The sequence below is a fragment of the Schistocerca serialis genome, chromosome 4, assembly GCF_023864345.2.
Source record: "Schistocerca serialis cubense isolate TAMUIC-IGC-003099 chromosome 4, iqSchSeri2.2, whole genome shotgun sequence".
Taxonomy (NCBI): Eukaryota; Metazoa; Arthropoda; class Insecta; order Orthoptera; family Acrididae; genus Schistocerca; species Schistocerca serialis.
The window spans coordinates 205223589-205245955 of NC_064641.1; the positions used below are offsets into that span (position 1 = coordinate 205223589).

Genomic DNA, 22367 nt, shown 5'->3' on the forward strand with positions numbered 1-22367 from the left:
AGGAGTGGAAGAGGAGAGAAAAGGTGTCAGAGATGCATGAGGGTCAAACATAACTCGTGGGAGTTTACAGAGGAGTTCCTTGTGAAAGGAGGGGGACAGGGACTTGATAAGGACTGAGTCCCTGCAGGGAATGAGTTGGGACATGGGAGCACCAGGTAAATACTTTCGTATCTCCACGGTGAGGGTACGGGCATCAAGGAACTTAGGATCGGGATTTGACGGGTTAAAGGTGTGGAGGGTGGGGGCTGTGGGTATGGGTGGCTCGAGGAGGGGTGGTGTCCATGGAGACAACAGGAGGAGGTGGAGGTGGTGTTGACCTTTTGTGGGAAGTGGCAGAAGCAGAGTCGGTAATGACACGCTTTTGGGGTTTTTTGGAGACTGGAGGCTGGGAGGAGGGGAGAGGGACGGTGAGGAGAGGGAGGTGGCAGGTGGCAGATCCCTGTGGCGTAGTGGAGGTGGACAGACAGCGACAGCAGCAGAAAAAATGTTTCAAATAGCTCTGAGCACTATGGGACTTAACATCTGAGGTCATTAGTCCCCTAGAACTTAGAACTACTTAAACCTAAACTAACCTAAGGACGTCGCACACATCCATGCCCGAGGCAGGGTTCGAATCTGTGACCGTAGTGGTCGCGCCGTTCCACACTGGCCGGCAGCAACAGCAACCCTCTAGATGGCTGTCGTGGACCGGTAAGGCTTCCGCTTTTATAAGCAGTGGACGGCTTCTCATTGGCTGGATGACATCATGGTGAAAACGGTGCGTACAGAGGTGGCGGCCTCTATGTCCATACATTCTGTTTGCGCGCTTTATCCAGTGTTGCTTGCAGCGCCATCCATCGCAACAGGCGGAGAACTGCAAGGAATGTAAGAAGTCTCCCTCTGCGCTCTTTCTTTATCAATTACGCGCTTCCATGCATTGCTGAGTGCATATCCGGAGTTTCTGTTGAAATTATTGTCACAGAGTCTAATTTCAACTGCTTCCCTGCTGACAGACTCCCAATAGTGTGAAGCATGAGCAAGTATTCTTGTTTCATCGAAAAAAATCTTATGTTTCTTTAACAAACTGTGCTCAGCCACAGCTGATTTTTCTAGATACCTGCATTTCAGGTGACGCTGATGTTCCACACTGCGATCGGCGACAGTTCTTATAGACTGGCCCACATAACTTTCGTCACACTCGCAAGGAATGATGTAAATTCCCGGTACTCTCAGGCCAAGATTATCTTTCACGGGTCGCAGCATTTCCTTAATCTTCCTAGGTGGCCGGAAGACTGGTCTGATTCCCTACCGGCTCAGGACTCTGCCGATCTTGCTGGTCGTTGCACCGCAGAATGGTAGCCGCGCGATGTGTTGGTCCTCTCGATCTGTTCGAACAGCGTCCTTCCTAGGTTTCTTCGCCAGAGTAGATCTGATATCACGATCAGAATATCCATTTTTTTCTGAATACCGTTGTCAGATGGTTAATCTCGGAGCCGAGATGGTCCTTGTCCGAAATAGTCCTTGCTCTGTGTACCAAGGTATTCAGCATAGCTGTCCTCTGAACTGGGTGGTGAAAACTTCGCGCGTTTAGATATAAATCTGTATGCGTCGGTTTTCTGTACACAGAATGTTCGAGACGTCCATCTGATTATCGCTCCACTAGCACGTCTAAGAACGGTAACTTCCCATCTTTCTCCACCTCCACTGTAAATCTTATGTTCTGATGTATGCCATTCAAATGATCAACAAACTGCTGCAGTGCCTCATTGCCATGTGGCCAGATTAAAAATGTGTCGTCAACATACCTGAAGAAGCAGGATGGACGTAAGGGAGCACTGTTCATCGCTCGCTCTTGGAAATCCTCCATGAAAAAGTTAGCTATGGCTGGTGACAGTGGCGAACCCATGGCTGTTCCGTCAGTCGTTTCATAATATTTCCACCATACAAAAAATAGGTGGTCGTCAAAGAGTGTCGAAATGACTTCAGTATTTCAGGAGAGAAATATGAGCAACCAGCAGTTTTAACGTATCTTCCACTGGTACCTTCGTAAACAAAGAGACCACATCTAGGCTGATCATCATGTCATTAAGACCCAACCCCATCTGCTTTATGATGTCAACAAACATTTTTGAGTTATTAATATGATGGCTACAGGGGTTAAGTATTTTGCCAACCGATATGTAGGAAACCCAATAGCACTAACAATAGCTCTCAACGGGACCCCATCTTTGTGGACCTTGGATAGACCATATAACCTGGTGGTCTTGGTGCTCTTGGTCGTAGATTCTTGACTAGTTCTTCTGGGAGGTCAGAGTTCTTCAGTAGCTCCCCTGCTAACTCCTGCTGTGGGATCCCGTTTAAGAATCCGGTGCGTGGTCAGTTTTACCCCTGACGAAGATAACGGAGGTAGTCATCGAAAGCTTTGGATTTTATCCAAATTTTATGCGTCAAGTAAACAGAGAACTTTTTATGCAAAGACTCCGTCGCGAAAGACTTCGTAGTCTTATTAGGACCAGTTGTAAGTTGGTCAACAAAGTGACGTAGGTTGCGTCAAGGGTGTTTCTGAACTAAGGTCTTTGCTATTTGATTCGTTCACATGTTAATGTCGCACTCTCACGTGATCATGCCACAGGAGAGCAAAAAACAGGAGAGCTAAAAAGCCGTAAGCACCATTTCATGATTCAAGTTCAAATTTCGTCGAGTGGTTTTGGACGGTCCCTAGTGGTTCCAACCCGTACACGAGAGCAAAAAATTGCGGTCACACAGCACTTCTCCTAAGGGGTATGATCACGTTCAATGGCGATGCCGCCCCACAAGTCCTTAGGGAGGGGTCGAAACGTCCGAGGGTGTAAGCAGTGTCAAGAGTTGTCAAGAACGTCTCCCTGTGAGAAAGGAAAGTGTTCAGCGCACTGTGAGCTATCATTTTCAACAGTGAAATGTGTGGGAATCAATATCCCAGGGAAGGGAGTTTTTTCACTGACGCCCTTTATGTGATCTCCTGAGGCCTGTTCATATCGATTCTGAGCGGCTGTGTGTCGGAAATGTTTCCCTCGGCTACCCAGAAAAATGGCCGATTTCACGCTGAGTGTTGCGATTCTGAATCCATCTTACAGACGTCAAAATAAGAGGTGAAACATGGTTAAGAGGGCCTGTGGCGACCTTCTCATCGTACGTCTCGTCCACAGTGGCCTTAGGAAGAATTTTGTTGAAATTTTACGCCAATGTGACATCATTAACCCACCTTACAGCGCACATGAACTTCTGAGCTGTGGCCATTTTCTCGCACGTGTCGGCACCTCGCTGTTTGAAGCGTAGCCGAGCCCGTGGGTAACGTCGCAGGGCACCTCGCTTTTATATCACTACAGGGGAAGGTTGTAGGCACCTTTGATCAAAATGAAGCAATAGAAGACTTACAGGGATTCGAAAACTGATTCTTTAATTTTGTTGCTCAGGTAGTACAGAACCTACCGACAGCCATTCTTCCCAAGCGCCTTCCTTGGGTGAGACAAGGAAGGGGTATCAGTTACTGATACCACAAGTAGCCTTCGTCACACATCGTCACGTGGCTCGCAGGACATTGTTGTAGGTGTTGAATTTCAGAGAAGATATATAAGTGGAAGACGAACCGCAACTGATTTGGACGATTTCCAGGAAGGCATTGTCCATCGTATTGTATTACAGTTTTAAGACCATGACGACTATCCTACAGGGCAAAAGATAGCAGATGTTTTGAATGACAGGACTGCTTCCTCAATCATACTGAAATGTTTGGTATTCAGATACAGAAAATACAATGCTGGAAGACGCATTCTGATCGAGATACCCGATAGTCTTGCAGGAAGGTCTTCTTTCCTGAGAAAAATGCACATCATCAGGTTCAAATGGCTCTGAGCACTATGGGACTTAACATCGGAGGTCATCAGTCCCCTCGACTTAGAACTACTTAAACCTAACTAACCTAAGGACATCACACACATCCATGCCCGAAACAGGATTCGAACCTGCGACAGTAGCAGCAGCGTTTTTCCTGACTGAAGCGCCTAGAACCGCTCGGTCACAACAACCGGCACATCGTCAGGAAAGAATATCATCGTCACCCGATCATTTGCCTCGATGAGAACTAGCCCAATCAAAATCAAGTCAGAAAGCATATCTGGCGAGTTGTTTGGTTGGTTTGAGGGGGGGGATGGGAGGGGGGGGGCAAACAGCGAGGTCATCGGTCACATCGGATTAGGGAAGGATGATGAAGGAACCATTCCGGAATTTGCCTGAAGCGATTTAGGGAAATCACGGGAAACCTAAATCAGGATGACCGGATGCGGGTTTGAACCGTCGTCCTCCAGAACGAGAGTCCAATGTGCTAACCATTGCACCACCTAGCTCAGTATCTAGCGATATTCGAAAGGCAATGGCTGGTTGAAAGTACCGGATGGCAAGGGAAACAGACTTGTCTGTCATGCAGAATCATTTGAATGTTGCTTTATCAAAACTGCAGTGTGGCAGTTACACATCGCTACAGAAATACAAATACAAGATAATAAAATATGTACACAATTTTCAAATATACAGACGTACTACTTATAAAATTTGTCACATCTGCTATAGTATCCAAAAGGTCTGAGGGTTTCTCAAGATACGAATTCTGAGTGAACTCTAACACACTGTGTCTGTCTCTTAAAGCCAAAGCTGCATTCTGCATTGGTAGTCTGCCCCATCTGTGTAGTAGATCACAACATCTCCCAAGGTTGGCTTGGATCCTCCTCAGTGTACTCTGAGTCCTCCGGGGCAGATCAAATACCCATGGTCTATTATTGCCATGGAGAAAGTTCTGGAGCTCTGGTGGAGTACTATTATACCACTCTGGTCTCCAAGCTCCGTGGAGATTAAAGTTTTGGTCCACCTGATCGTTAACTGTTCTGACTGGAGGATGTCTGGAGCAGAGTCTGTTGATTTGAACTACAAGTCTGTGCTTGTGATTTGGCAGCTGGTGAGACTGTTGCAGATTTTCTGATTTTCCCTGACAAGATTATTCTTCCTTCTCAAATTAGTCAGTGGAATGCGGTTCAGGGTGAGTAGCCAGAATACTGGAGTAGACTTAATTGTGCCCGTAATACGAGGTTTGATTTAGTTGTGTATCTGCCAGTTTCCTGAGGTTGCTATTTATTCAGATAGGGCTGCAACATTCTGCCACTGAGTAGACAAGACCGAAGGTGGATGATCATAATGTGGAAATTGCTGAGCACCAAGTTGTACCTCAAACTTTTTGCTTAATACTAGTTCTCGATCTGGATTTAGCTGCAGTCTTTGTTAGAAGCTGTCAAAAAGAACTTCAAGGTAACGCAGCTATTTTTTATGGGCCCGGCGGTTACCCTCGAAAAATAAATTCATCTCTCGGTTGGTTAGGGTATGTGAAAGTAAGTGAATTCTTTTTGGTTAGGGTTCGGTTGAAATTCCCATTTACGAAAGAATTGCTCAATTTCACTTAGATCTTTCATTAATATATCTTCGGTGACCTCGATTTGTTTATGTTGTGTAGATGTCACCAAGCTGTCAGCATAAACAAACGTTCTGGACTGAGTGGCTGGTGTATTTGCAATATACAACTATACAGTAATGGAGCTAGGACTGAGGCTTGAGGTAGACTATTTTTGAGGGTCTTCTGGTCACTAGTGCTGTTACCTGCAATTTTTGTAAATTTGTGGTAAGATCTTATGGGACCAAATCTGCGTAGGTCATCGGTCCCTAAGCTTACTTAATCTAACTTAAACTAACTTACGCTATGGACAACACACACCGAAGCCCGAGGGAGGACTCGAACCTCCGACGAGGGGAGTCGCATGGACCGTGACAATACGCCTTAGACCGCGCGGCTACACCGCGCGGCTGTTACCTGCAATTACCTGAATGGTCTGTCAGTCCGCATGTTGTTGAGAAGTTGCGCTTAACTTCTGCAGGGTATTACATGGAGCAACACCCAGCCTCCATGCGTTATTGTCAGCTGCAGACAGTTCAATATATATAGCAGAACACTTAATTTGTCTGGAAGTCAGCATCTATGTACGTTGTCAATGGAATTACTTGATCCATACAGCTACAGTTTGGTCAGAAGCCGGCCTGCTCAACAGGAATCTTTCCAAGTTCCTTGATATGTACCCTGCTACAGAGCAGTCTCTCAATTTTTCATCATACTCAGAAGAACAATAGGACGAAGTTTGTTGTTGGTTTCACCTTGTTTAGAGACTCCAATGATATTTGTCCCTTTCATAAGTCGTGAAGCGAATCCTGTTTGCAGAATGAAGGAGAAACATCCGGTTAGACGTGTTTTAGCGTATTTACCGCAGTGCACAAGGAATTCTGGATATACACCTTCAAAACTTGGAACTTCGCCTGGTTGATTGTCTTAGCCTTCGAAGTGTCTTCAGTAGTGAATTAGAGACAACGTGGGCTATGATGTGAACATTACGTCGTCATGATTCTCGGTTCTCTCTCCATATGGTCACGTGAGATCAGAATCTAGATGGTTTAGATGATGAGACGATGTGCAGCTACTGTATTTAATTTTGTGACGCTTTTGTTGCTTGTCATTCGATTTTCAGCTTCCTAAGTGGGTAACAGCGACCGAGCTTTCCTCCTTGACTGTTTGAAGTCAAGTTTTTCAAGAGCGTCAAGCTATTTCTGGCTGTACGTGGTGTCAAGACTAAGCAGCAGATCGTCTGTTATTTCTTGTTCTTCAGTGGAGAGGAAGTCCTCATACAGTTTCTTACAGGTCTGAGACCATTGAGGAAAGTACTCCTTTTCTAACCTCTGGGAATAAACTTTCTTACTGAGCTTAATACGGTACCCACAATACTTTCGTAGTTACTGCTCAGGGGAAGAATTCATATCAGCAGCTTATCAACGTTCTTAGAGAAGATAGACCAGCTTGCTTTATGAATGTTTCAGCTTGGGTGGGAATAGAATCTACCTGTAGAATAAGCAAGCCTGCTTCTAGTATTACAGGGAGGTGCCTGCTGATCGAGCTGATCGAAACGTGGATCAGTCCTTGGCATCAAAAACTATAAAATTTCTTATGACGACTGCAGTTTTTAAAAAACAGCCTATACAGGGTGTGAGAAACCGATGCCTTCAAGGAGCTGTAGATAGTATCTTGCGGAACGAAATCTAGGTAAGCACTTGGTACGCAGTACTGCCGTGAGAGGCGGGGGGGGGGGGGGGGAGCCTAATAGTGGAAGGACTGTCCTCAGGACCTTACAAACTAGGTCAACAGGACCTTGATGTTTTGATACAAAACCATCAAATTAGATAAAACAACTTAAAAACAATTAATGATAATCGATAAGTACAAGTACAAAACTCAAGAATGCCCCTAATAATAGTGTTTCACAAGAGTAACATGACAGGAAAACAATCTTCAAAACGGGCCAAGAGTAAATATCTTGAGAACGTGTTTGACTAAAATACAACAAATAATTCAGGTTTACCTAAAAGGAGTTCATTAAAAGGAAAGAAAACTAAGTTTCTTGATAAGGAACCACCACGCATAGGGAAATGTGGTCCGGACGAACGGGCGTGAAATTACTTAGGACAGCTCGATGCACTGCTCACCATACTCCTCCTTTTCTAAGCAATCAGTGAGTACACGCCCGAAAACACAAACATATAATGATAACCTGATGAACAGAGAAGTAACTTTTACGTAAAAAGAGCAAAACCTTAAGTCATCAGATTACACGCTGGCAGCATAGAGAAAACAACTGTAATATGTCGTTAAAAGACAATAAGATAACTGGCCAAGGCAACCACCACCCTTACACCTGAATTACAGCCTCAAATCACGCCATGAGGTGGAAACAGTAAATGCTTCATAGTTGCACAGGACGGAACACGTAGGTGGAAGGAAGATACGAACAAGTGGCTAACGAACACCACCTACGTTAAATACAAGCTTGGCTTCGAAGTATAACCCAAAAGACATGAACGATTGCCTTTCCCCACGTATATAAAACACAGGATTGTCTTGGAATTATAACCCACCAAAACACATGTACCAAGATTTGTCCCCATAAGACGCATAAGCTTGCAGGCTCGAAATAACTATAGAAGGCGACTTGCAATTTAGTGAACAACGTACCAGACCAAAAAAGTATTAGGAACATCACAAATAATGCCACATTGAACATTAAAAAGTTTACATTGTGCCATTCAGTCCAAAACCCCAATAATTTAAAATACACAATCAAATCAACTTACGACAAACTGAAACTATTATGTTTTTATACGAGCGACACGCTCCTCAAATCACCTATTGAGGCACAGGAACAGGGGAAAACAACAACAAGTGACTGAACCGAGTCTGATATGAAAGAAGCTAGACACAACCATGCACAGGAACCGAACCAGCCATAATTACCACGCTTGCAATGGGGAGCAAGACCAGTCTTTACGAATCTTGCGTGGTCCTGCCACCCAAACAACGAACTAAAAGTAGCTCATTGAGCATCCAAACCCTCTGCACAGTGCCAAAGAGTGGAAAAGTTTCGAGCCACCAGGAAATGCATGGGTGACGACGACACACTGCGCGCTTCCAAATCTGGTCGGAAAATGACTAACGTGTCCACTCCCATTTCCGGTGCATGTCTCTCATGTCGGGAAGATGCTCAGTCATACCAGCTAGGAAGCCTCACGGGTGACAGAACAATCAGCCCGCCCCATTGCCTTGCAGATCTATGCTGTCCGTGCGGCTTCACCCACTGCCTGCTAAACGAGCTCAACCCCAGTCATGGCAAATGTGCCACTCCCACTGCCAAAGATTGTGTCCTGGGTGACTTGATGCGAGCTAAAGATCCCACAATAGTTCTGCCTCCGTGCGTCCAAAACAGGTACACCAGGAGATGGAGGCAGGGCACACAAGGGGGACTTAATACTACCTTCCTTAACCTGCAATTCATTACCACTCTCCTTCAATAAAATTCTTCAGGGTATCAGACCGCATCGTCATAATTTTAAATTGCGCCAACGTTTCGGCCAGCGTTGCAGCTAGCCTTCATCAGGGCCTTACGTTAACTGCTAAATGAACACACTTGGATTCCTTAAATAGCTGCACGAGAAAACCGTGTCGTTACTTGATTGGCTGTACTAGGAGGAGGAGGAGGGGTGAAAGGTATGCTTGTATTGGTGTTTCCTTTATTATCTGTTATTGGCTGAAATAGCTGTTTTCTATTGGTCTTTATATTAATCTACCCCATTGGAGGAGACGGACGAATAGCGAACAGGTGATGGCTGTGACGTCACACTGTTTCCATGCTGTCCAGAAGCCGGCTGCGGCGTGCCATTGCTTTGTGTGCTCGCGACCACTACTGCGGCTCTCCGCGTGTCTGCATGGGCCGCCACGGCTCTGCCGCCGCTCCGTAGCCCTGCTATTGCAGGCAGCCAAGACCTCGGAAGCTTGTACCCGTCCTCTCTATTCATGTTGGCGGGTCTTTTGGCTATTTCTATCGCCTCTCTAATCTTTCTTTTGAAAGTGAGAGGCTGTTTCGCCAGGACGCGGGCTTCTTGAAAAAATATTGGTTTCCCGCACTCGTCTCGATGTTCCGCCACTGCTGACTTAGTGTGTTGTTTCAGGCGGATATATCTCTCATGTTCCGAGAGCCTTGTGCTAATCGGACGTCCCGTCTCACCTATGTAAACTAGTCCACACGCACAACCAATTTCATACACGCCAGCTGTGTGTAGTTTGTCAACTGCATCCTTGGTAGAACCGAGCATGTCTGATATTTTGTTTCTGCTTCGGAAAATTGGTTTGATGTCGGCTTTTCGTAGAATTTTGCCAATACGTTCGGTGACCCCTTGTACATATGGTAACACAGCAATGCTCTGTGCCTCCTTCTCCTCTTCCCTATTAGTCTTCTCCCTTGTCGACATGGTGCTGTCTATCATCTGCTTCCCATAGCCATTAGTTCCGAAGATGGACCTGAGGTGTTCAAGTTCTGTCTTCAGATGTTCTTCGTCGCTTATCCTGTACGCTCTCTTCGTTAGCGTGTGCAGGGCGGACTTCTTCTGCGTGGGGTGATGGTGGGAGGAGGCGTGAAGGTACCTGTCCGTATTGGTTGGTTTCCTGTACACTTTGTGGCCAAGTTTACCATCAGGTTTTCGATAAACTTCCACGTCGAGAAAAGGCAGCACCCCATTCTTCTCTGTTTCCATTGTAAACTGGATTTTTCTATGCTGTTGGTTAAGGTGCTTGTGGAAGTTCTGTAGCTCCTCTTCTCCGTGGGGCCAGATGACGAAAGTATCATCGACATAGCGAAGCCAACAATTTGGACGTAATGGTGCGGACTGGAGGGCTGTTTCCTCAAATGCCTCCATGAAAATTTCTGCTGCGATAGGCGATAGGGGTGAGCCCATAGCTACACCGTCAGTTTGTTCATAAAATTGACCTCTCCACCTGAAATAGGTGGTCGTCAGACAGTGGCGCACAAGCTCACATACATCAGGTGCCACGCGTTCTTCTAGGATGTTCACAGTATCTGACACTGGGACATTCGTGAATAGGGATTTGACGTCGAAGCTAACCATCAGATCTTGGTCCGTAACACGCATTTCCTTTAGGAGAGACACGAAGTGAGTGGAATCCTTAACGTAGGACTCGGTTTGTTGCACTAGGTGTCGGAGCCTAGGTGCCAGTTCTTTCGCTAGGTAGTAGGTCGGCGAATTTATACTGTTTACTATGGGCCTTAAGGGGAAGTCGGTTTTGTGTACCTTCGGTACACCATATATCCTTGGTGCCTGTGTCACTTGCGGGATGAATCTTCTGGCCTTGTCGAAATTGATTCTAGAGTGCTTGAGCAGTGCCTGCGTCGTTTTGATTACCTTGGCCGTCGGATCTCCCTGAAGTTTCTTGTAGATAGGTTCTGCGAGAATATCTTCCATTCGTTTGTTGTAATCAGTCGTGTCCAAGACTACAGTGGCGTTGCCCTTATCTGCCTGTACCACTACTAAGTGGGGGTTGTCCCTGAGTTCCTTAATGGCATGATATTCCTCAGCGTTGATGTTTTGCTTCGGTGGCTTTGCTTTATTCAGAACTCTGACCGTTTCCTGCCGGATCTTCTCCGCCTCGGCCTGTGGCAGATGACGTACCGAAGCCTCTACGGATTCTATAATATCTTCTTTTGGAACTCGCTTAGGTGCGACTGCGAAATTCATCCCCTTGGCCAGGATTGCTGTGGTTGCTTCGCTCAAGGTGTGGCTGGAGAGGTTGACCACTGTCCGTCGCCTGTCCAGCGTCAATGTTTCGTCCGTGGCTTTCTGTTGTAGTTTGTCGTACTTTCTCATCTGGCGGTTAGTAATACTATTGCTGGTTAGTAATACTATTGCTTGCCAACATGAATAGAGAGGACGGGTACAAGCTTCCGAGGTCTTGGCTGCCTGCAATAGCAGGGCTACGGAGCGGCGGCAGAGCCGTGGCGGCCCATGCAGACACGCGGAGAGCCGCAGTAGTGGTCGCGAGCACACAAAGCAATGGCACGCCGCAGCCGGCTTCTGGACAGCATGGAAACAGTGTGACGTCACAGCCATCACCTGTTCGCTATTCGTCCGTCTCCTCCAATGGGGTAGATTAATATAAAGACCAATAGAAAACAGCTATTTCAGCCAATAACAGATAATAAAGGAAACACCAATACAAGCATACCTTTCACCCCTCCTCCTCCTCCTAGTACAGCCAATCAAGTAACGACACGGTTTTCTCGTGCAGCTATTTAAGGAATCCAAGTGTGTTCATTTAGCAGTTAACGTAAGGCCCTGATGAAGGCTAGCTGCAACGCTGGCCGAAACGTTGGCGCAATTTAAAATTATGACGATGCGGTCTGATACCCTGAAGAATTTTATTGAAGAAGACAACGGCCGCGGAAGCCTACGCTTACATTACCACTCTCTTCGTTACGGGGTCTAAGCATGATGAAAGTGGCTACCTGCGACACCTTGTACGGCCCGCAAAGTGGGGTGACAGTTTTCCACATGCCATACTCACCGAGTCTCTATCACCAAAATTTCTCATTAAGATTATGTCCCTGATCGGAATGTTTCCGAGACATCTGTTCTGGTTATTCTCCGCCTCTTCCCTTATATAGGCGTTCTGAATATTTTCTCTGGCTCTACGCCAGTTATCCTTGATTGACTCACGACTAATATCACTGGGCAATAAATCATGTATGGATGAGATATTTGATAAAGAAGAATTAATCGGGTAGAAAGAGGGGTAGCTCTCAAGTTAGTCAGCCATGGTAAAAAGATCCCATTTAGTTTGAGGCTCAGAGTGGAAAACAGACAGAGAGGACTTTGGGTTACGATTAACCCGTTCCGCGAACGAATGTTCGGGTTAATAAGGTGTCGTAATGAGGGTTTTAACCCCTGATTCGAAACAGAAGTTCCGAAACTCCCACGAAGAGAAACAAGGTGCATTATCGCTGACAGTGACTTTCGGAGGATGTAACCAAGCGAAAATCTCCGTCAGTTGCCTAATACTTTGTCCGACAGTAATACCACTACTGGGAAGTAACCAGTTGAACCAAATAAATTCATCAACCACCACAAATACATAGCGCTATCCACCTAGGGTCCGCAGAAGAGGACCGACGTAGTAAATAAAAATATACCCCATGAGGACCTCCACCCGGGTGGAGTTGAAGGGTGGAAGCAACCCCCAACGCCCATGGAATTTCAACTTAGTCTTGTTTTATTCCTGACAATGACTGACTATTTTTCTAACATCAAGAGACAGTTTAGGCCAAGTTAGGGACTCACGGATCTTGTGAATGGTTTTAAGTACTGACAGATCATCCCCCCTCCCTCCCCCCCCCCCCCAATACACAACATAATCATGATCACATTTGAAAACATTCGGGACAATCGCAACAGGCAGACAGATTCATCCCTGCCCCCAGCAGTAGAGAACGTCCTTCCGCAGTTCGTACCCAGGAACTTGCTGACGGGCTCTCAACTACTCGCTAATAGAAGCGAACTTGGGGTCCTGCTCTTTTTGTTGCATAAAGTCAACAAACAATTCCGGAACCTCGGTAAGCACTGAATTACCGAGACCTTCTACCATTCGGAATTATATGGAGAAGTATCCTACTCCTCTTCTTCAAACATTCTGCTCAGGTATTCTCTACAATGTTATCACACCCCCTAATGTGGCCAGCCCACTTCGCCATACACCCAGTTTTACGCAGGCAAGACAAAATCCAACTAAGGGCTTGGCTATCCATCTCCAGTGTGAATTACCAGTAGTCGAGGTAGTATTTAAATTTATGTAGCGAAAAGAGGACAGCCAGCGCTTCCATATCGTAAGTAGAGTATGACTATGTAGACTTTCCTGGCGTATTAACAGATCAAATTCTTGTCGGGTCTCCAGCAGGATCAGACTCTCATCTGCACACAATATTTCCGCGGTCCACCTGGGTGCCATCATGAGGTGAAAAGAGTTAAGCCGCTCTCGCCAGTAACTGATTCAATCCATGAACGACGGAACCTTTATATGCAGCAAAAATACGAAATCGCATGAGCTGAGGTATTGCACAAGCGGTTAATCGTTGCTTCTACCCCCTCGCGCAAGAAGAGTTGCAGCGCCACCAGTAGTGAATACTGCCGAAAAACGATATTGTTACTCATAGCCGGCCGATTCAGATGCCGTTGTTTCTTCATATCTGATAAAACAGGATTCCTAGTCTCACTTAGCGGGTATCCGTCCAAGGAAATGGACTCGTTTGCAACCACTTGTGTCTCATTCTATTGCATTCTATCACCCTCTGTAAGACAGTACTCAGCCACATCAGATTTATCAGGTTGTAATAATCGCGTATGGTGATAATGTTCAACACATCTGTTATTGACGGTAAAAATAGTTTGGCTGATATTTATTTTACCGCACTTACATGGTATTTTGCAAACGTGAGGCTTCCTCGAACCTAAATCGTCCTTAACAGAGACAAAATGTGCCCTAATCTTGGCTGGTGGTCGAAAAAAAACACATCTGAATTCATGTTTCTTCAAAACCCTACCTATTTTGGCAGACACGTTCCCAGCATGTGGATGGAGATCCACAGAACTAAAACTGTCTTCAGTTGTTTTAGGTAGCGTCCCAGACTCAAAAGCATGCCGTATCTGTCTGTTCGTCTAGCCTTTATGATTAAACACCTCTTATGGTAAATTCTCGACATCTGAGATAGCATATGTTCTTTTGACCAACTTCCGTAGGGCACCTGTACGTTGAAACGGTGGAGGACAGCTAGTAGCATGTAAATACCTATCAGTAGTCGTCGGTTCCATATAAACTATGTGTCAAAAAATTATGTCTTTTTTATAAACCAGTACATCCAAAAAGCATCACTTCCCCTCCTTTTAAATTTCCTTGTCAATTTTATGTTAGGGTTAAGACAATTAAAACAGTCCAATGACTGGTGCAAAGAATCTATTCCATGTGGCCAAAGAAGAAACATATCGTCAACAAACCTCAAAAAACGAGTAAGCTTTAAAAAAATGTTTTCAGGGCCATATCCTCAAAGACTACCACAAAAATAATAGCGAATATGAGGGATAAAGGGCTCCCCATAAGCACACCGTCAATCTGTTCAAAATATTTGTCACTGAATAAAAAATAGGTGGACATGAAGGCAGGGCTTCGTCATTTCCATATCTAGTTTTTCATTAATTAAAATCAATGAGTCTTCAAGATAGACCCGAGTTAAAACAAACACCGCATAACTGACAAAATGGCTCAAATGGCTCTGAGCACTATGGGACTTAACATCTGAGGTCTTCAGTCCCCTAGAACTAAGAACTACTTAAACCTAACTGAACTCTGAACATCACACACATCCATGTCCGAGGCAGGAATTAAACCGGCGACCGTAGCGGTGACGCGGTTCGAGACTGAAGCGCCTAGAACCGCTCGGCCACACCGGTCGGCTCATAACTGAAAATTAAATCAGGGGAACTAAGGCGAAGCGACTTTAAACCCTAAATAAAACCCATGGAATCGAAAATATGATGTTCGCATTTACCCGCGTGAGGGCTGAGGACGGTCGCTAAATATTTTGCCAAGTTGTAAGTCGGCGCACCCAGATTACTAACAACAGGGCGTAACCGGACTTCTAGCAGTCGGTATAATCTAGGTGGAACGGCCACACCAGGATGAGGTATTTTAATGGCGTCCTCGTGTAATGAGCTTTACAGTAGTGAAGTCATTATCCGCCTTATGCGATCCGTGGGGTCCTTCCATAATATACGAGACGACGGATACTTAGTCGGCCTTGGAGATTAAAATTGCAGCATTTCCTTTATCTGCTGGTAACATTAATAATTCAGGGCCCTCTCCGATATACCAAATAGCTGCCCGTTGAGCCGTGGAAATATTATTCTGAGGAGGCCGAGCCCGACGCAGAAGGCGAGAAAAAGCCTGTCTGCTCTCTTCCGCCCGTTCTTCCGGAAGAAGCGACACTGCTCTCTCAACAGAAGAAATGAATTCCATGGTGGGAACACTTCTAGATATGGGTGCAAAGTTTAAACCTTTTTTCCTGTATAGAAACCCTAACATCATACAGTTCTTTACTTGTAAGATTTATCATAGTCCGTCGACAAGTATCATTTCACGATGTCGAGGGTTGACGACAAAAACGTTAAAATTTAGAGAACTGCCTACTATCACCACTTCTAAGCACTCAATATAATAATGCCCAGGAAGAAAAGTCAACTCACTCCCAAGATATTGTAGACAGAAGTGACTAAATCTCTAAAAGATGATAAAATAAATCTTTGGATAGAGTATCCAATCATCTAAGAGAAAACGGACGCATTCTCTAAGGCAAAAATAGCCCGCCTCTTAATACTATTTTCCGTTCTCGTACTAGTGTAATGGAGAAATGTGGCAAATTTTGGTATAATACCTTCGTTGTGACATCGCAGTAGAAAGGCAAGGGCACTCAGCAGCTTCGCTTTCTTTTTACGAAGTTTATCAAACTTACGAGTTGAACCATCTCCTCCCAGTAGAGGCAATTCATGTTACTTTGTAGACTTTCCCGGTGTATTAACAGATCAAATTATTGTCGTGTCTTCAGAGGGCTCAAACTCTCATCTCCACAAAATACTTCCGCGGTCGACTTGGCAGCCATTGTCAGGTGGGAAAAGGTAAATTACTCTCTTCAACAACTGATTCAAACCGTAAACTATGGTACCTTTATTTGCACCGAAAGCACTAAAGGGCATGCGCCAAGGTAAAATGCGCAAGTGCTCAATGGTTACTGCTACCCCCTGGCGCAAGAAGAGTTGCAGCACCTCCAGCGATGAATGCTGTCAAAAAAGCATATATCGTTAAGGATTATAATTCATAACCGGCCTATTCAGATGCTGTTGTTTCTACATATCTGATAAAACAGGATTCCAGGTTTTACTTAGCGTGTATCCATTATCACGGTTAAAGGTATTATCTGTTAGTCTGATATCGACAGATTTTTTTTTTTTAACACAGTCCCACTATTCAGCACAGTATTCAACGACACGACGGGAAATGCGCATGGATCCTATCAAAGGAAGAGCTTGACCATTAATAGCTCTACAAAGTCTACCCACGGGCTTTAAATTGAGAAACTTACAAATAATCCGGTATCCGGGGTACGACCTATGACTCATTAAGGAAAGACTGCTGCCGGAATCTATTAGTGCACAGAGCCGCTCGTGATTGACATAACCTCCCGCTAACGGAAGAGGATCATGGGTCACCTCTTTTAATGTATTACATGTACCCGGCGACGTGAAAAAGGTGCCCCACCGTCGCTGCCTATGGCGTCAGCTACCGAAATACTTTTTCCCGTCAACTGTTAACCTCACACTGGCTGGCAAAATGCCCCTACCGACCACCTTGGGAGAACCTCATCTTAAAAAATAACTGAAATCGCACCCAACGTAGATTTGGTGTCACTCTGAGATGACGCCTTCTCACAGCCTCTCCTTTGATCAGCTTGTTTGGTTCTCTCCACAATAGCGACTAAGCTATGCATGCCACAACAGACAGTCGGCCTCTCGACAAACAAGACTCTGGAGCGATCCTCCGGTTTAATACCTTGAAAAATGGAGGCCATAGTCTCGTACTTAGAAAAATATAGATCAAAGGTCACTGCCGCCATGCGTAGCTCAGGAATATGCTCAACTAGGTTCTCGTAATCACGTTCGACACGAAAAAATATTGATTTACGAGGTCGGCCTTAACCGTGCAGACAGTCCCTTCCATGGCACGATGGCATGCAGTTCCCTTAAACATCCCTTCCTCATTATACCTTACCAACCATTCCGGTCAAGAACCCTTGACACAAACGATACATCAACTGAGAAACAGTTTTCCACGACATTTTAATAACGTTAAATTGTTCTTCTAAAACAACAGTACACCACAAAAATTTAAACAACTCTGCTGAGCATCGATAGCAAGGCATCCTATCCCGTAAATCACATTCAAGAAGGGATTACGTTATTTAGCAAAACTGTATTGCCAGTTCTCTACATCACTACTTCTGTGCCCCGGAGAAACGGTTCCGTTTCCGGTAACCACTAGATTTCGCAGTTCACAAAGCCCATGGTCACTCTCCCACTCTAAGGCACTCAAACTAGTTTGCAGATTTATCACTCTATTACAGAGCTGATCAACCTCAGGTTTGAACTGGGAATCCATGAGTACCGAAGCAAGGTCTTCAAATCCCCGCAGCAAATGTAAACTGAAGCGCCAACCAAATTAACTGACATAGGCGTGGGCATTCATATACAGAGATACGTAAACAGGCACAACACGGCGCTGCGGTTGGCAAACTATCTGGCTCAGTTGTTAGATCGGTTACTGCTGCTACAATGGCAGGTTATCAAGATTTAAGTGAGTTTGAACGTGGTGCTATAGTCGGCGCACGAGCGACGACATCTCAGAGGTAGCGGTGAAGTTAAGATTTTCCGTACGACCAGTTCACGAGTGTACCGTGAATATCAGGAATCCGGTAAAACACAAAATCTCCGACATCGCTGCGCCCGGAAAAAGATCCTGCAAGAACGGAAGCGACGACGACTGAAGAGAATCGTTCAACGTGACAGATGTGCAAAAAAAAAATGGCTCTGAGCACTATGGGACTCAACTGCTGTGGTCATAAGTCCCCTAGAACTTAGAACTACTTAAACCTAACTAACCTAAGGACAGCACACAACACCCAGCCATCACGAGGCAGAGAAAATCCCTGACCCCGCCGGGAATCGAACCCGGGAACCCGGGCGTGGGAAGCGAGAACGCTACCGCACGACCACGAGATGCGGGCGACAGATGTGCAACCCTTCCGCAAATTGCTGCAGATTTCAATGCTGGCCATCAAGTTTCAGCGTGGGAATCATTCAACAAAATATCATCGATATGGGCTTTCGGAGCCGAAGGCCCATTCGTGTACCCTTGATGACTGCACTACACAAAGCTTTACACCTCGCCTGGGCCCATCTACATCTATACTCCGCAAGCCACCTAACGGTGTGTGGCGGAGGGTACCTTGAGTACCTCTATCGGTTCTCCCTTCTATTCCAGTCTCGTATTGTTCGTGGAAAGAAAGTTTGTCGGTATGCCTCTGTGTGGGCTCTAATCTCTCTGATTTTATCCTCATGATCCCTTGGCGAGATATACGTAGGAGGGAGGAATATGCTGCTTGACCCCTCGGTGAAGGTATGTTTTCGAAACTTCAACAAAAGGCGGTACCGAGCTACTGAGCGTCTCTCTTTCAGAGTCTTCCACGATCTAACATCTTCGTAGCGCTTTCGCGATTACTAAATGACCCTGTAACGAAGCGCGCTGCTCTCCGTTGGATCTTCTCTATCTCTTCTATCAACCCTATCTGGTACGGATCCCACACCGGTGAGCAGTATTCAAGCAGTGGGCGAACAAGTGTACTGTAACCTACTTCCTTTGTCAACATCAATGTTGGACTGTTGATGACTGGAAATATGTTGCCTGGTCGGACGAGTCTCGTTTCAAATTCTATCGAGTGGATGGAAGTGTACGGGTATGTAGACAACCTCATGAATCCATGGACGCTGCATCATAGCAGGGGACTGTTCAAGCTGGTGGAGGTTCTGTAACGGTGTTAGGTGTTTCCAATTGGAGTGATATGGGATCCCTGATACGTCTAGACACGACTCTCACAGGTGAAATGTACGTAAGCATCCCGTCTGATGACCTGCATCCATTCATGTCCATTGTGCATTCTGACGGACTTCGGCAATGCCATAAGAACAATGCGATACCCCACACGCCCGTAATTACTACAGAGTGACTCGAGGAACAATCTTCTGAGTTCAAACACTTCCACCGGCCACCAAACTCCCAAGATACGAACATCATTGAACACATGTGGGATGCCTTGCAACGTGCTGTTCAGAAGGAATCAAAACCCCCTCGTATTCTTACGGATTTACAGACAGCCCTCAATTATTCCTGGTATCAATTTCCTTCAGCACTACTCCAGACATTAGTCGAGTCCGTGTAACGTGCTGTAGCGGCACTTCTGCGTGCTCGCGGGAGCCCTACACGATAACAGGCAGGTGCACAAGTTTCTTTGGCTCTTCAGTTAATAATCGGCGCTTGCATGCGGTACAAGTATTCGCAATGGTGCACTAAACCAAAGAAACTTTAAGGTCTGCTCTATCTCTGATAGGGAAGTGACACAGTGCTCGATGGCCACGCTCACCTGACCAACACGATCCACCATCACCTGCAGTGGAACCCCGAGAGTTGCGTGAAGATTCACCGATAGCTCTGCAAATTCCCGATCCTCTCCCGGTACTCGGATTTTATTGTCGTAGCTCACCCGGTCCTTGCAAAGATGGGCCCCTCCCACCACGAATGGAGACTTCTTAACATACGAATGTACCTGAAACCCAAAGCCAAAAGACAACAGATGGTGTCTAGCCAGATGCAAAACAAATGTTTAAGTGTACATATGTTGTTGTTGTGGTCTTGAGTCCACAGACTGGTTTGATGCAGCTCTTCATGCTGCTCTATCCTGTGCAAGCTTCTTCATCTCCAAGTAGCTACTGCACTCTACATCCTTCCGAAACTGCTTAGTGCATTCATCTCTTGGTCACCCTCTACGATTTTTACCCTCCACGCTTCCCTCCAGCAATAAACTGGTGATCCCTTGATGCCTCAGAACATGTCCTACCAACCGATCCCTTCTTCTGGTCAAGTTGTGTCACAAATTCCTCTTCTCCCCAATTCTCTTCACTATCTCCTCATTAGTTACGTGATCTACCCAGCAAACCAGCTTTTTTCTGTAGCACCACATCTCCTCTTCTTGTCTAAACCATTTATCGTACATGTTTCACTTCCATGCATGGTTCACCCCATACAAATACGAGGGCTGGAACTTAAATAGTGGCAAATATTTATTCGAAACCGATAACAAACAGTTACATGTTTTCACCTGTTACTGTTCTTCATAGCAGTCACCAGCGTTGCGTAGAACACGTTGCCAACGATGTGGAAGGCGTAGTATACTTGAGACGCCTTGCTAAACCCGCAGGACAGGACAGGTAGTTTAAATTGTCGAAAGGGGCCAAACTAAGCGGCTGTCAATTACACTCGAACATTTGACTATACATTACAATAGCCAAGAAAATTTTTAAAAAACACATAATTAATTTTTGGAACTTAATTAGCAGCCGAATGCCTTAAGGTCAAGACCACTTTAATTTAAAATCGGCTAAAAGCCAACTTAAGACTCAAAACAAAATCAGAAATGTAAAGGGCAGAAGGCCTTATCTTAAATCAGTTCTTTCAATTAGGCTAAAGGCCCAAACAATCTGACACCTTAAGAGGCCCATCACTTAAGACTCAAACCAAAATAAATTTTTAAAAGGCCGAAAGGCCTTATCTTAAAACAGCTCTTTAATTAAGCTGAAGGACCAAACAATCTTACGCCTTAAGGGCAAAATAACCTTAACTTAAAATTCGGCTAGAAGCCATACAAATACAAACAAAAAGAACAAATAAGAAAAGGCAGTATACCCAACGGCGCTCAGAAGTTTCCGAGGATCGGCCTGGAATTCAAACACTAACGCTCGCTTAGGTGAGACAGGCAGTCGGCCCAACCATTCTCGATCCGACGACAACCCAACCGACAGACAGTCAACAGACTCACCGACAGGACAACTTCCGTTCCACCTAATCAGCACACAGCAGTGAGTTCAATGGAACAACGTAGAAGGTACTGGCGCCCACAACCAATTATACACTGAGCTGTCAAACTAAACACCATGCGGGACAGCGTCAACACGATGAGGAAAATACACTGCCAGGAATTTACGTCAACAGCCAGGGCAGGTAACCGGAACGTTAACGGTCACAAGGCAGAAGATTCCGCTGGTGCACTTCAATTCAAAATAACCAAGTACAGTTAAATGCCATCGGAAGGTGGCTAAAATTGCCAACTTGAAAACACACGTTGTTGCTCGCGGGAATGTCCCAACAGCCGACAACGAAATCCAAACGACACAATGTGAACAGTCGTGACATGCTGGTAGACTAAGTCAAAACTCAACTTCCGTGTCCAGGATCGGTGAGCCACGGACCTCATAGCAATAGGAACAGCACCACACACTCCGACCGCATGTGGACGCCACCAGCGGCCTTGGCCAAATTACGCGCCGCGGAGATTTCCTCGCTGCTCCACGCCAACCGACCAATTGATCGCACACCGCACATGCGCAACTATAAGCGCCAGGACCAAGATAGTACAAGATGCGAATATCAATACATACCACTGCTGCCACTCTAGGAGAAAGAGGATAACAGCATAGTCGCGATAACCGCGAGAGGCTAATCACAGAATAGCAGCCAAGGTTTAATCCAATGCATAACATGAGCCAGCCACAGCTCAATACTGTTAGCAGAGCCTATTCTGTTGATGGTGCGAATGGAGCGGTCTACTACCTGTCGAATCTCTGGAACAGTTCTGAAGCGAATGCCACGAAGTGGTTCCTTCATCTTCAGAATCAAATGAAAGTAACAAGGACTTAAGTCCGGGGAGTATGGTGGATGGGTGAATGGTACAGTACTTCCCAGGCCCATCGACCGAACAGAGCAGCCACAGCTTGCGCTCTAAGAGGCCGCGCATTGTCGTGCAAAATGATGGGTGGGTTGAGCAGAAAGTATCGCCACTTCTTTCGCAAAGGTGGACGCAGGTGATGCTCCAAAAACGAACAGTAATACTGTGCATTGACGGTCTGCCGTGGAGGAAAGTAATGCGTTAGGATAACACCATCACAGTCGTACACGAGAATCACCATAACATTCACCATACTGGGGCTCTGACGCACTT

At 45.7% G+C, this 22367-nt stretch overlaps 1 long non-coding RNA gene across 1 annotated transcript in view; it reads right to left on the minus strand.

Annotated features, from left to right (window-relative positions):
- The window catches only part of LOC126474104 (uncharacterized), a 417917-nt gene that overhangs the window by 188589 nt on the left and 206961 nt on the right, over positions 1-22367 (minus strand). The window lies entirely within an intron of this gene.